The following is a 15,099-nucleotide window of genomic DNA, read 5'->3' as shown; positions in this document are numbered from 1 at the left end:
TAAATAAATTAAATGACTTGACGGTGATTTACCAATAAAAGATATGTTCTCCATTGTCTCGTCGTATTTCTGCCGTCTGCTTTCGCGGCGCTTTCCTTCAGCGATGCCAGATGACGCCACAAGTATCTTTCGGCAGAAATTCGATGACGGCGGCTCGATCTCAACACGGGTGCTTCTTGTTTCGCATCTCGCGTGACCAAACCTAGTAAGTACCACTTTTATACTTACTATGCCTTAAAACGGACAACAATAAGGAAGCTTTGTGCGCGGTTTCACCACAAACTAACCAACGGTTGTGGCGGGAGAATTTTTAAAACCTGTGCCGATAAAGTTGCAGAACACGGTACATAATGAGACTCGGAGGTTTTATGTGTATGTTAGTTACAGGGTCGAACGCACAGGAGCTCTACTCGGCCAGAGCAATGGCACTACGTTCCTTCAGACATGAACCCTGCGGACCTCGGAACAAGGTCTGCGCCAGCAGCCGAAATGGCAGGATCGACCTGGCTGACAGGCCCGGAGATTTTGTATCATCAAGAACACTGCTCGCGGGTATTGAAGGGCAAGTTCGACTTGGTCGATGCTGATTCCGACACGGAGGTGCGGCCACAGGCAAATGTTCTCGCAACCAGTGTAGACGTGCAAGAACTCGGCAGCAGGCAGTTCGAGCGCTTCTCGAATTGGATTAAGCTGACTCGCGCAATTGCAATGCTCGTGCGGCTGGTGAGAAAATTTCGGGGCACCTCTCACAACGTGTCAGACTGCCCGCATAACAGCTCATCTCGACAACTAGGACCTTCTGCAAGACACCTAGCCCGAGCGAAGGAAGTCATTATTCTGTCTGTCCAGAAAGAAGCCTTTTCAGAAGAGCTGAAAAGCTTGCAACGAGAAAAGCGACTTCCGAAGTCAAGCCCTCTGTGGAGACTGGACCCATGCGTTGATTCCGACGGTCTTTTGAGAACTGGTGGCCGACTAGACAGAGCAAACCATTTCGACCAGCAAGAGCGGAAGCCCATCATCTTGCCAGGACGACATCACGTCGCCACCCTGATTTTGCGGCATTACCACGAGCTGGTGAAACACCAAGGACGCCATTTTACAGAGGGAGCGGTCAGGGCAGCTGGGTTCTGGATCGTCGGAGCTAAGCGTAGCATCGCCTCATACATACACAGTTGTGTTACGTGTTGCAAGCTCAGAGGAAGGCAGCTGCAGCAGAAGATGGCAGACCTGCCTGCAGAAAGACTAAGCACCGAGCCACCTTTCACTTATCTCGGACTAGATGTATTTGGCCCGTGGCGAGTCGCTTCTCGTCGGACCAGAGGCGGTGAGGCTAACAGCAAAAGGTGGGCCGTGCTCTTCACTTGCATGAGTATCCGCGCTGTTCACATCGAAGTGATCGAGAGCATGGACACATCAAGTTTTATTAATGCTGTCCGGAGATTCTTCGCCATAAGGGGCCCGGCAAAGCAACTCAGGTCCGATTGCGGGGCGAATTTTGTTGGAGCGTGCTCAGAACTAAAACTGGACACCAGTGGCACACAACACGAGAAGCTAGGAACATTCCTGTCAGACCAAGGATGCACTTGGGTATTCAACCCCCCTCATGCTTCTCACATGGGAGGAGTGTGGGAAAGAATGATAGGAGTCACACGGCGAATTTTGCACTCCATGATTCTTGAGAGTACCTCTCGTCGTCTTACTCACGAAGTCTTGTTAACCTTCTTGGCGGAAGTCTCGGGGATCATAAACTCCCGACCCCTCGTTCCTGTCTCAACGGACCCCGAGTGCTGGGAAGTGCTGACTCCTTCAACACTCCTGACCCAGAAAGTCAGCGGCGACACAGTGCCACCAGCGTTCGGTGAAAAAAATATGTATCGGCGACAGTGGCGGCAGTTCCAGTGGCTGGCCGACTCCTTTTAGTGCCGTTGGCGACGCGAGTTCCTTACCAGCCTGCAGAGTCGTCGGAAGTGGCAGGGGACAACTCGAAATCTCAAGGCAGGTGACCTCGAGCTCCTGAGAGACAGCCAAGTTCATCGCAGCGAGTGGCCCATGGGACTCATTGTGAACTCCATCGCGAGTTCGGACGGCAGGGTGCGAAAGGTCGAGATCAAGACGGCGACACGGGGAGTGATAAAGATGTTTCTCCGTCCTGTGACTGAGACAGTCCTGCTTATTCCGTGTGAGGACTGAACACATCACATAGTGGTTATATGCATAACCAGACGGGGAGTGTGCTGTCCCAAGTCCAGTTTGAATTTCCCGCCCGAGCGCCGGCTTCATCTGCAAACACTGGACTTCTCTCCTCCCCGCTCTTTCTCTTCCTCCTCACCGTGCGGCTTCACTCTCGCCTGCGTGCTTTCTCCCTCTTTACACCTCCCTCCGGGGTGTCATCTTACGTAACTCGTGTCTCTTTCGTTCCTTCTACTGCGCTGCACGACTGTGGCAGCACCGCGTTTTTACAAGTTGTAAATGCCTGGATAAATGTTCGATTTTCCTTGTGTTTGCGACCTGTCATCTATCTGAGGAGTGGCCGCAGCCCCAACGCGTGCCACGGAATCAGAATACCCTCACCAAATAAGTTTTTAACCTAGCTATTCAACAGAGCTTGCCTTGATGAAGTTTGCAGACACGGTCAAGAAATTTATTCACTGAGGACTCCAGGCTGCACCAAAATATTTTCAAAAAACACTGCAACGCCTGCTTTGGTTGCAAAGCAGTTTGCGTCGCAAAGATCCTGTTGCCATATGGTGCTGAAATATTTAATAGCCGGCTCCAAAGAACCCAAGCGGCAAGCTTTCCTCACCAAATAGTGACGAGTGCAAAAGCGTCCCTTCTGCAGAATAGAGAAGGAGGACCCCGTAAATTTATTGATCAGACCCGCAGTTTTGCCTTACATTCATAAGGCGGCGTATAGCCTGAAAAAAGTGGCCAGCAAGTATGAAGTTCGTATGGCGCTAAAAAGCTTTAATCGTCCCTTTATATTGTATCAACGTTTGCATCAGCCCGACTGGTGTATGCGTACGTATAATCCAGCGAGAGAAAACGAAATACTTCTCGATAGCGATCAGACTATTCATTTACTCGCCCATTGCCGATCTTATACGGTCAGGCTAAAGCATGAGCCAGCACTGCCGCAAATAAGGATACAAAGCAAGGGTGATGACACTCTCGCACGCGAATTGTTCGAGGCATTTTTTTGCAAAATAAAACTCAGCTGCGCTTGTGGCACTGACACGTCACTATCACTTTTCAGTGGCGAAAGGTATTTACTACCTTCTAAAAGATACGCGTAGATAGAGTTCTTAAAGTAAAGACTAGGCGATATCCTGTGTATAAGTGTAAGTGAGGTCTCACTTGCACCATTAAACCTTTGTCGCATATGCAAGACGTTTTCTCCGTGTTTCGTTCACACAAATAAAGCCCCTGCGTCCTCGAGCTGCACAGAGCCAGTCCTATCTGTTAGCTACCTGTTCTTCCGTTCGTCTTTCATTTGCGCTGTGAAACTTTAGCTTTAAAAATAAATATATCGCAACTCGTGCGATTCCCACAGCCAGATAACTTTATCATGCAATACTCGTTTGTGTTGATCATGGTAAATTTGGTCAGGTAGAACGATGTAAACTTCTCACAGTAATCCACGCGGTTTGTTGTCCATCCGGGAAAACAAATTCATTAAAACAACTGCATTAAATACAAGGATATCCAGCGTTAAATATAATGAAAATTCTTCTGAGTGGCTTCCAGGAAATGTAAAGCCTTCGTTATATTTTCTTTTAGTTCTAGTACTCTGGCCACACGACGTGATTCATTACAGCATCCCTCTACAGCAGCGTCCCGCGTGCTCAAGAAAGAGAGCTTCGGCTGTTTTGCCGTTACCTTTTACAGATGCTACTCAAAACAAAAATAAGTACGAGAAGAAAGAGTCTTGTGCTACTACTATTCCATGGAAGTCAGTTTTGCGCCAGCATAACTTTGTGAAAAACCTTCGTTTCAGCACTAAAGGCCCCCAGTAGTAATGCCACCAATAAAGGAGCTAGCTTCTCTTCGACGTCGGTGGGAATGCATGCTTTCCATATCGTTATCAGTTTATGCGTCACTGCAAATTTCGCTCACAACTGTGCGATTGATGTGTTATTATAGAATATGTGATTGTTCTGTACAGTACTTCTAAAAATGTACAGAGACATAACAACCACAACAGAGACATAACAGGAGTGAGTGGGAAAATCGATGACACGCTGATTGCTTGCAGCGTATTTCCCCTGTTCAGGCCTTTTCATGTTAGGCTCCGACATTCAAGTACCACCAGTACCAGCGCGGCTTTGCCTTAACATGCTAGCAATCTACCTCTTCCTCTTCATGTATAACTTTTGCTTCATGGAGCTAAGGATTTGATGACCATCACTTTCAAGACAGCAGCTGTAACCCGACGAGAAAGACGTGACATTGTGCTTATATACAGGATGCCTCAACGCGGCAGAGTGCAGAGCATCGTACAGTAATCTATATAGAAATACACATTTGTTTCACCTTATGCGTTACAAATTTTTTTTAAATAGGCATTTTGAGTTAGAAGAACGCTTTTTTCGGCATAACATTGTCAGTGGTGTAGTACAGAAGAATAAAAAAAGACGTGCTAGCTAGCAGGGTGGTTAACTAATATGATAGAGTTAACGTTTTAATAATTACAGTTAGGCTCCTTAATTATTGAGAGGCGTGTAGCCCACCGTAAGTAATATCCATATCAGTTTTTAGAATTTCGAAAATGCGGTTACCCTCGGCGCTGTGGCCCAACACATTTTGCCTACATCGCGCCAAAATACATGCACTTTAGAGAATATTCCAGCAAAGCAACCTCTCCAGTGCACGTAACTCATCGAAATAGCCGAAATTTGTTGGGCCAGAGCTCCTACGACAACCGCATTTTCGAAATTCTAAAAACTGGTATGGACATTACGGTGGGCGACACGCCCCTTAATAATTAAGGGCCATAGCAGTAGTAGTTAAAACGTTAACTCTATTAGTTAACCATCCTGCTAGCTAATACGTCTTAGCTGTATTCTGATGTACTACGCCGCTGAAAATGCTAAACCGAAAAAAACACTCTTCTAACTCAAAAAGGCCACATTAAAGAAGTGTGCAGTCGTAGGCGAAACGCCCTGTATAGTAATGAAGTGGCTTCAGCTGCAACAGGCCAGGGTTAATTGGAGAAATACAACAGAGGCCTTCGTACACCAGTGGGCGGTGTTATGCTGCTGATGATGATAGCATTAACTGCGTGAAACTTTTGCGAGCGCTCAATGGTATTCTTGGCCCATTCACACCGTCTGGACATACATTGTGTGGCGGTATTCTGCCTTAGTAGTCACCGTCAAGCACACCGCCAACGTCATGTTGAGAGACATCTCCATTTCATCAGCATGGCTACAAAGACACTTCAGAGACTTTTTTTCAATTAGCTGAAAAAACATTAGTTGCTCTTTTAGCTCCGTTTGAAACGTTGCTGCAGTTCCTTTTCGTTTGTTTCCTACGGTCCCGCAGTTTCTAACAAGTGTGCCTAAAAGTAAACTATGTTCCTGGTGTCATTGACAAAGTGAGCAAGGGAAGGGAAAGCCTTAGGGTGCTTGCTAACATTTCAACAATAGGGCTTATCTTCGTCTAGGCAAAGTGCTCATCATTGGCGGGGTTTAGCTAAGGTCTTCACTCCGAGAAGGAAGGCCAGGTGAGGGGGATAACGGCATGAGTTGGGAGGGTTGTTAGGATGGAGAGCGTGAATATTGTCCAGGCGTAACGGCCTCATGACCAACAATTCAGGACAAAAATTTCTAAAATTTAGAACTAGTAAGATACTCTTACGGCAATATTGACGGTAATGATCCATTCTTCTGATATGTAGCAAGATGTTTATTTAAATTGTTTCCATCGATGCAACGAACCGGTAAGAGTGCCATAGAACACAAATTCATACAAATGGGGAACGCTTTGGACGGTAGCAATAACGTTAATACAAAAAATGCGACTGCCTTCGGTTGATCTGCGGATATATTGATTGTTGTAGTGAAATCTTACAATATATGGGAAAATTGCTTTCATTAATTGTTTCCCGTTCCAATGTGTTTTTCTCCAGAATTGTTGGGTATGCTAAAGAGGGTAAACCAGTTGACCTGCAAAAATTGTGTGAAAAAGGCCAGCTAAGCAGAAAGGAATCCGGGGGTGTGGCGTGTGGAGAGATATCGAATATGGGCTTGACAGGCTGTGATTCCAGCTGTGGCAAATGACTTGGGATAGCTATACGCGGCCCTCAGCCACCGCACTACCTCGATTGCGAAATCCTCCTCCCTCCGATCCCCCAAGTAACCTATTGCTGGGAACGCTGCTGGGCTATTCTTGCTGCACAAAGCCCAACTTTGGCTACTTCAGCTCGTTTCCAATGTCGACTACGCTTTCGGTCGCAACCGTACGCGCAGAACACGTGATTCAGTGTGGTCTCGTTGGCGTTGAGCCAGGGCGGATCCGGAGATGACCCCAAGGAAAAGGTAATCGTCGTCGAGGTCCGCGCTGTTGGTTGGAAGTGGAGTACGGGACAAACAATCTGCATCACTGTGCTTTTGCCCTGATTTATACACGATGGTGACATCATATTCTTGCAGTCGGAGGCTCCAGCGTGCGAGTCACCCTGAGGGATCCTTGAAATTTGCCAACCAACACAGCGAGTGGTGGTCGCTCACCACTCGGAAAGGGCGGCCATACAAATAGGGTCGAAATTTCCTTACTGCCCACACAATAGCTAGGCATTCTTTTTCGGTGGTGAAATAGTTCACCTCAGATCACGATAACATGCGGCTTACGTAAGCAATTACGCGTTCAGCACCATCTTTCCACTGTACAAGGACCGCACTAAGGCCAACGTTACTCGCGTCTGTGTGCAGTTCTGTGTCAGCTGCCTCATCAAAGTGCCCAAGTATGGGTGTACTTTGGAGACGCGTGCGTGGCTCTTCGAAGGCATGTTGTTGCTCCCGACCCCAGAAGAACGGTTCGTTATCTTTGATGAGGCTAGTAAGGGGCTCAGCTATTCGGGAGAAGTTCGTCACAAAACGCCGATAATAGGCGCAGAGACCCAGAAAACGGCGCACGCTTCGCTTGCCAGCAGGAATGGGAAAAGCAACGACGGCGGAAGTCTTGTAGGGGTCTGGGCTAACGCCGTTGGCACTCACAATGTGGCCCAAAAACTTCAGCTCCTGGAAAGCGAAGTGACATTTTTCTGGTTTAAGTGAGAGACCGGCTGAACGGATAGCTTCGAAAACAGCGCGTAAGCGGCTGAGGTGTTTTTCGAAAGTGTCGGAGATGATAACATCATCCAGGTACACGAGGCAGGACTGCCATTTGAGGTCAGAAAGCACAGTGTCCATCATCCGTTGGAAAGTTACCGGAGCTGGGCATAGACCGAAGGGGAGCACCCTGAATTCGTACAAACCATCCGGGATAATAAATGCTGTCTTCTCCCGGTCACGTTCGTCCACCTCTATTTGCCAGTAGCCGCTGCGTAATTCGAATGATGAAAAGTATTTGGCCTGGCGCAGACGGTCTAGGGAATCATCAATGCGCGGCAAAGGATAAACGTCTTGCTTAGTTACTTTGTTCAGACGTCGGTTATCAACACAAAACCGTAGGGTCTCATCTTTCTTTGCAACTAGGACCACAAGCGATGCCCACTGGCTCTTCGATGGCTGTATCATGTCGTCCTGGAGCATTTCTTGAACTTGCTTTCGAATTGCATCCCGTTCCTTTGAAGATACCCGGTACGGCGACTGGCGTAATGGTATCAGGCTTTTGTCAACTATAATTCGATGTTTTGTTATCGGCGTTTGTCTAACTCTAGAGGCTGACGCAAAACAGTCCCGTAAAAAGTCAATGACAGTCTGCAGGTTCCGCTTTTGACTAGGCAGGAGATTCGGGTTCACGTCGAGTTTAACAGGAGCATTCGTTGATTCTACTGATTTCGTAGTCCCCGTCAACGCGTACTCTCTGGCGCATTCCCCGAGTTCTTCAAAATAAGCAATCGTTGTGTTGGCCGCCAAACGTTGGGGTTCACAACCGAAATTTGTTATCAAAAGCTCGGCTCGCTTATTGTCCAATTCTATAAGCCCGCGAGCTACACACACTTGTCGACCCAGGAACAGCAACATGTTGCCTTCAGCGATGCCATGAGTTCCGACGCTGTCACCGCATTCCAAATTTACTAACATGCTGGTTCTCGACGGAATCACCACGTCATCATCGCAGACCCGCAATTTAGTCCTGCGTTTCTGGGGTTCGTCGTCAACAGTGCGGTGTGCGGGAAACGAGACGGTGAGCTCCTTAAAGTCGATGACAGCCCCATATTCCCGGAGGAAATCCAAACCGAGTATCAGGCCTTAGAGCACTCAGGAAGCACAGCAAAGCAGCGGGGGGAAGTAACGCCGCGGGCCTGAATTCGCAAGGTGCAGACGCCGGTCGGCGTCACAACATGGCCGCCGGCTGTGCGGATCTGCGGCCCAGTCCAAGGTGTCAAAACCATTCTGAGGGTCGTGGCTAGCCGGCTGCTTATCACAGAAAAATCAGCGCCGGTATCCACCAGTGCGGTTATTTCACAGTTATCGGCGGTTACTGGTATTTCCGTAGAAGCCAATCGCTGGCTCTTCGTCGGTGGGTTCATCGGGTCAGGTCCTTGGTCTCGTCGTCGCTGCAAATCGTCGAGTGGAGGCTCTTGTCTCTTTCCAGCTGCGGCGGCCCTGCCCTCGGGGGACGTCGTCTTCAGTTTTCCCGCCGTGGGGACGTGCCTCTGAATTCGCCAGAGATTGATGGACGGCTGGGAGAAGAGAATCTCCTTGACGATGAGGATCGAGACTGACGTCGCGGCCCAGTCGGAGCCTGCAAGTTGGAAGTCAGGTACTTCTCAATCTCCTGAAGTCGCTCGCCATAGCGTGGTCGAGGAGCGTCTGAAGCAAAATCCCTTAAACCCATTCGACTGTAGGGGCAGTGGCGCAGGATATGGCCGGGCTCACCGCAGGGGTAGCAGAGTGGCCGGTTCCTCGGCGTTCGCCACACGTCCGTTTTACGCATGGCGGGCCGGAATTCCTGAGGCACGGTAGTGGGCACAGCTGGACGTGGGTACTGCACAGCCGGCACAGGTGAAAAAGCTGGTGCCACTGCCGTAGGCCGTCGAAGTGCATCGCTGTAAGTCATGATGTAGGGCTGCGGCTCCGGAACAACTGGTGCTGGCTGCACCAGTCACCGGATTTCATCCCGCACCACGTCCGACAGTGCAGTGACGCTGGCCTGTGGGGCTTCGAAACGGAGTTCCGCGAGTTCTTCGCGAACGATGCTTCTGGCGAGCACTCGAAGATCCTCAGTGGGCAGCGTAGTAGGCGTGCAGATTTGAGCGGCTGCCATACTAGCCTGCCGGCCGTACTGCGCGCCGTGTTGCTGCAAGGAACGCTCTATGCTCATTGCCTCAGTTGTGAAATTGGCCACTATCCTTGGAGGGTCGCGGACAAGTACAGCAAACAGCTGTTCCTTAACACCATGCATTAAGTGCCGCACTTTCTTGGCCTCGGCCATAGCAGGGTCGGCTCGATTGAAGAGGCGCATCATGTCCTCAACAAACATGGTGACACTCTCATTTGGCTGCTGCGACCTCGAGTGCAGAGCGACTTCCGTCTTCTCTTTGACTTGAGACAGGGACCCATTCCTGAGCGGCGCCATAAGTTTTTCTCTCTCATTTTTTCACAGTTCGTTTATTACTTAGTATCTGACTTCTACACATACATCTACACTCTTATTCATAGTACCTATACTTCTACACGCTTGTTCATAGCCGCGCTCTTGTTTGCTTTCATTGATAAATGTTCTTCTTGAGTCTTTGGATGCTCTCTTCCTTCATTAATTCACAGCACCATGTATTTGTACCAATGATTTCTACATCTGGACGCGCCAATTTTCGTGCGCCTTATTTGATACTGCTATATTTCCGCTGTCGTTAAATACATTTACTCAGGCTACCAAACTTCCCGTCAGACGTCGCCGGCAAGCGCGAATGGCAGAGGTTTTCGAAAGTATATAGGAACATTTTTAAATGTGTTGTATCTGCTCTTAGGCGCAGTGGGTTAATACTGGGTTTTTGAGCGCGGTAGACATTCGTGCGGATACTGTCGCTGATAACTCCTTGCGTCCTTTTTATCTACGCTTAGGCTTAGCAGATCGCAGATGCTTTATGATTTCTTCTGGAGTCCCTTGTCCTTTAGGTTAGGCACTGAGCTGCTTTGGAGATGAAATCGCAGCTCACATAGCTGTGAGACAAGCTCTCTGGCAAAACCGGAAAGTGGGCTGCTTAGCCCTGGAGAGAACTGAATGACGCAAAAAACCACATAAGAAAAACTATCATTACGAATTAAAGTGCACTAAAATGTAGGGAAAGAGCAAATGATTGAAGGCAATGATTGAAGTTTTCTGGCGAGCTATCCTGACGCCGTCTTAAAGTACCACCCGAAATATGAAGTATGAAGCCTATACTTGAGAGACACCTTAGGCCTGCCTCCGACCCACCACGGAGCTTATGGGGCGATTCTCTAAAGGAAATTATGCCTCGCGCATTCATATGTTCGCATTGGTTAGAAAGAAGGATTAGCTTTCAAATAAACATCTCCTATATTCCTCCCCTCTTCTTCAGCTGTCACGTATAGTATACTAATTTCCAGCTGAAATTTACTCATCTCACTAATATATAACGTCTAATGCAATTTAGTCTCCATATGATATGCATAATACATGAGATCTGAAAAAAACTACCTTAGCCGCCCTTCAACTAAACTTTCTAATGAATGTTGTGTAATCTACTTGTCGGAAGTAGCGTATCGCTTCTCAAAAGTAATGTAGGCAAATTCCGGGACAAAATTACAATAAATTTTAAGTCAAACTGTAAAATAAATCGAAGAGAGTATGTACAGTATAATTCATCAACCAGAACGGGATATTGGTTGGGATAACGAGAGAACAAATTTTAATAGTCTTGGTCCGCGGCCGCATGAAAAAAAAAAAAACACCCCTGCCGCCCTAACGACGTTCTGCATTTCGATGCACATTTCTAAAACACTTTCTGAGCTACCGCAGATGTCGGCACTCTACGCCTGGCGTCTGGTGGCCAACCGAGCATTGCCTGTTCAGTTTTATTGATTTTTGTTTAGTTTCCCTGCTTTCAAGACCATGTCGGAATGCGAAATAACCTTGGGAGGCAGTGCAGCTCGAAATAAAAATAATCAAATAAAACATAAAAAAATGATCACATGAAATAATAAAGCGAAATAAAACAAAACAAGGAATATAAACAAAAAACAGAAACACTAAAACTTTAAAATTAAATAAATAAACCCAATATAACAAACGATTAAAGAATTGCAGAAGAAATGTGTAAAGAATTGCATAAAAGCAGCTGTTCTCTCTCGGTCGGCTGCGTGGTGTGTTTTAAAGCGTCACTCTGAACCTTTCAGCGAAACAAATCAGATATTCAGGTGTTTTGTCACACTGCAAGGCCAAGAGGAAAGCGTTAAAACAAACCACGGAACCGACCGAGAGCGGAACAGATATTCCAGGCTGCAGCAAGCATCGAACGCCTGCCACCACCCTCCAGTAGACAATGGCGTCCCTGCTGTAGGAATCCTTGGCTGGCCACCTCCACGTCCTCACCGATGGCTCCGTGCTCACCGGCTCCAGGGAAGCTGCTGCAGCCTGCGTCATCTAGGCCCTGCCGCCTGGTCCTGCCGTCTGAGCTTTCCAGCAAGCTTCACGACGGCAGAACTGGCAGGCCTGCACTTGGCCGCTGAACTCCTGCTCCTGACGCCCAGGCACCAATCTGCAAACCGCCTGTGTGGCCCCCGGGCTGCCCTCTTGATGCTACAACGCGCCCAGGAGAGACAGCTCACCGCTGCCCGGCTGAGAGCAGGTCTCATGACTATAGAGGATGCCGACCGGTTCCTCTCGCTGCAGTGCCTGCCCTTCCATGTTGGAATCCCATTGAAAGAGGAAGTCGAACGGTTTGCGAAGGCTGCCCACGGCGGCGGCACGCAGTCTCTCCAGCTGTTGCACAGCTGAACTTCACCGGGCCGGCACACCGACAGGCCGTGCTGACCCTCCACCCAGACCCCCGTCTAGCCGCAGGTAGCCGCTTCCAGCGACTTTCTACCCAGCTCCTCTGGAACGAGCGAACTCTCCTCCCACGACTCAGCACGGGCTACTCGGCGACGGCAGCCCACCTGCACCGGCATGGAAGGGTCCACTCTCCTGCCTATTCCTCGTGCTGTGCGCCTGTCCCACTCTCGACTCGGCCCGCAGCCCCATGACGAGGGGCTACCACCTCCAGAGCCTACCGACGTCAACCGACAAGGACCCCCTCTTCTCGGTAGTTGCCTTTCTCCAGGCAACTGGACTGGCGTCGAGGCTGTAAGGTACCAGACAGATTCCACCCGGGCTTCTTTGGGCCGCCCGGCACCGCCAGCGACTGCGAGCGCTACGTTGCGAAATCCGTCATCGTCATCATCATCCGGACTACGCACACTGCAGGGCAGAGGCCTCTCCCATATCTCTCCATTAACCCTTTCCTTTGCAAACTGCAGACGCCGTATCCCCGCAATCTCCTTATCTCATCCATCCATTTCACTTTCTGCTGCCTCCTGCCACGCTTGCCTTCTCTTCGAATCCATTCCATTACCGTTAAAGACCAGCGGTTATCTCGCCTTCGCATACATATCCTGCCCGAGCCCATTTCTTCCTCTTAATTTCTACTACTATGTCATCAACCAGAATTAGTTCCCTCACCCACTCTGCCCGCTTCTGGTCTGTTAACGTTATACCTATCATTTTTCTTTCCATAGCTCGTTGCGTTTTCCTCCACTTCAGCTGAACACTTTCGTTAGCCACCACGTTTCCGGCCCATAGGTGAGTACCAGTAGGATACAGCGGTTGTATACATCTCTCGTGAGGGATATCGGTAAACTGCCGTTTATGATCTGAGGGAACCTGCCATATGCGTTCCACCTCATTTTTATTTTTCTAGTTATTTCCCTCTCATGATCCGGTCCAGAGCCACTACCTGCCGTAAGTAGACGTATTCTCTACTTCGAGCACCTGTCTACCAACTGTGAACTACTGTTCGTTTGCGAGACAGTTGCACATTTCTTTGGTTTTCCGCATGTTAATTTTAAGACCTACCCTTCTATTCTGCCTGTCTAAATCATTGACCATGGTTTGCAGATAATCTCCTGGGTTACTTAGCAAAGCAATGTCATCCGCGAATCACAAATTACTTAGGTATTCTCCACTGACTTATCCACAGCTGTTCCCAATCCAGGCCTCAAAACACCTGCTGTAAACAGGCTGTGAATAGCATTGACGAGATCGTACTCCCTGCCTGACACCGTTCCTTATTGGAAATTTATTGCTGACTTTATGGAGAACTATGGTAGCTGCGCAGTCGTTATAGATATCTTCCAGTATTTTCGCTTAAGACTTCTACACCCCGATTCCTTAAGGCCTGCATGTCTGCTGGTGTTTCCTGTGAGTAAAATGCTTTCTCGTAATCAATGAATGCTACATATAGGGACTGGACATATTCTGCGCATTTTTCCATCACCTAATTGATAGTGTGAATATGGTCTATTGCCGAGTACCCTTTGCGAAAGCCTGCCTGATCATTTAGTCGACTGATCTCTAAGGTTATCCTGGTTCTACTTGCGATTACTTTAGTTAATACCTTGTAGGCAACGGACAGTCAGCTGATCGGTACGTAATTTTTCAACTCCTTTACGTCTCCTTAACTATAATTTAAGATAATAGCGTTCTTCCAAGCTTCTGGTACCCTCGAAGTCATAAGGCACTGCGTATAAAGATTGGCTAGTTTTTCTAGCACAATCTCCCTTCCGTCCTTCCAGAGGTCTGCTGTTACCTGATCCTCACCAGCTGCTTTCCACCTTTGCATTACTCCTAACGCTTTCTTTATTGCCTCTTTCGTTACTGGCGGGATGTCTCATTGCTGTGCGCTACCGCCTCTCCCAATGATGTTCTGATTACATTGGATACTGTATAGATTTGTCTAGAACTCTTCGGCACTTTAACTATTTCATCCATATTGCTGATGTCGCTGACGTCTTTGTCTCCTAGCGCATACATCCGGTTTTTACCTATGCCTATACTGCAAAATCCACCCCCCCCCCCAATCCCATGTTCCCCACTCCCACTCCAAGCTGTGTCCCAGTAAAAAAGGTGGAAGAAGAGCGCATCCCCCCCCCCCACCGGCATGTAGTCCCATGTAGTAGTAGTAGTAGTAGCGGAACAAAGTGAAGCTCGAACCTTGCGACTGACATCCAGGCCCAGGTTTTAGCCTGGAAAGGTGGGTCTTGGCGCTATAGATATCGCTTATAAAACTGCTGCTGGTTCGTTCTCAAGTGCAAATGATGTGATCTTTTACCTCTGAGCATATATGCCACTGCAGACGACCAGAGTATCCGTCATGCAAAAAAAACTTCCAAGAAAATCATTCCGAAAGCAAAGGCCGTCGAGAAGCGCTCTGCTTCAGGATGCTAGCCCATTGTGCGAGAAGGTAACTTCTTTGTTCTTAGAACTCCTGCTGTTCTGGTAGTTTTTTTCTTTGCATATTAGCAGCACTTGTGAAAATTTGCTTAGTTTGATCAGCGCTTACGCTTATACTGTCTTATATCTGTCTTAGTACTCCCTTTAAGCGTGCGGAGCAAATGAGCGTGAAAGGCTCATGGCTAATTCTTACACATGCCTGAGCAGCTCAAGCAAAGTCTCAAGAATGCCCTATATGCAATCCTTGACAAATCTGTTCTGCTTCTACTCCATGGACATTTTGTTCGTGCTATCACGCACCTTTTTTTCAAGTCTTTTCAACTGAGCGAAAGTCAATAAATCTAAAAAATGCATCACTTTTTCTTCCCTGCTTAGAAATTTAATTAAGGTAATCCAAATTTCTCAACTTCGCGTACTTAGTTATTCAATACAGGCTTTGCCTTCAAAAGCCAAGAAAATTATGTTGCTTCCCATTATGTA

Source organism: Amblyomma mixtum, chromosome 2, assembly GCF_055824585.1.
Source record: "Amblyomma mixtum isolate Tamu chromosome 2, ASM5582458v1, whole genome shotgun sequence".
Classification (NCBI taxonomy): domain Eukaryota; kingdom Metazoa; phylum Arthropoda; class Arachnida; order Ixodida; family Ixodidae; genus Amblyomma; species Amblyomma mixtum.
The sequence above is the reverse complement of the archived record's forward strand: the minus strand, read 5'-3'. Positions refer to the sequence as shown.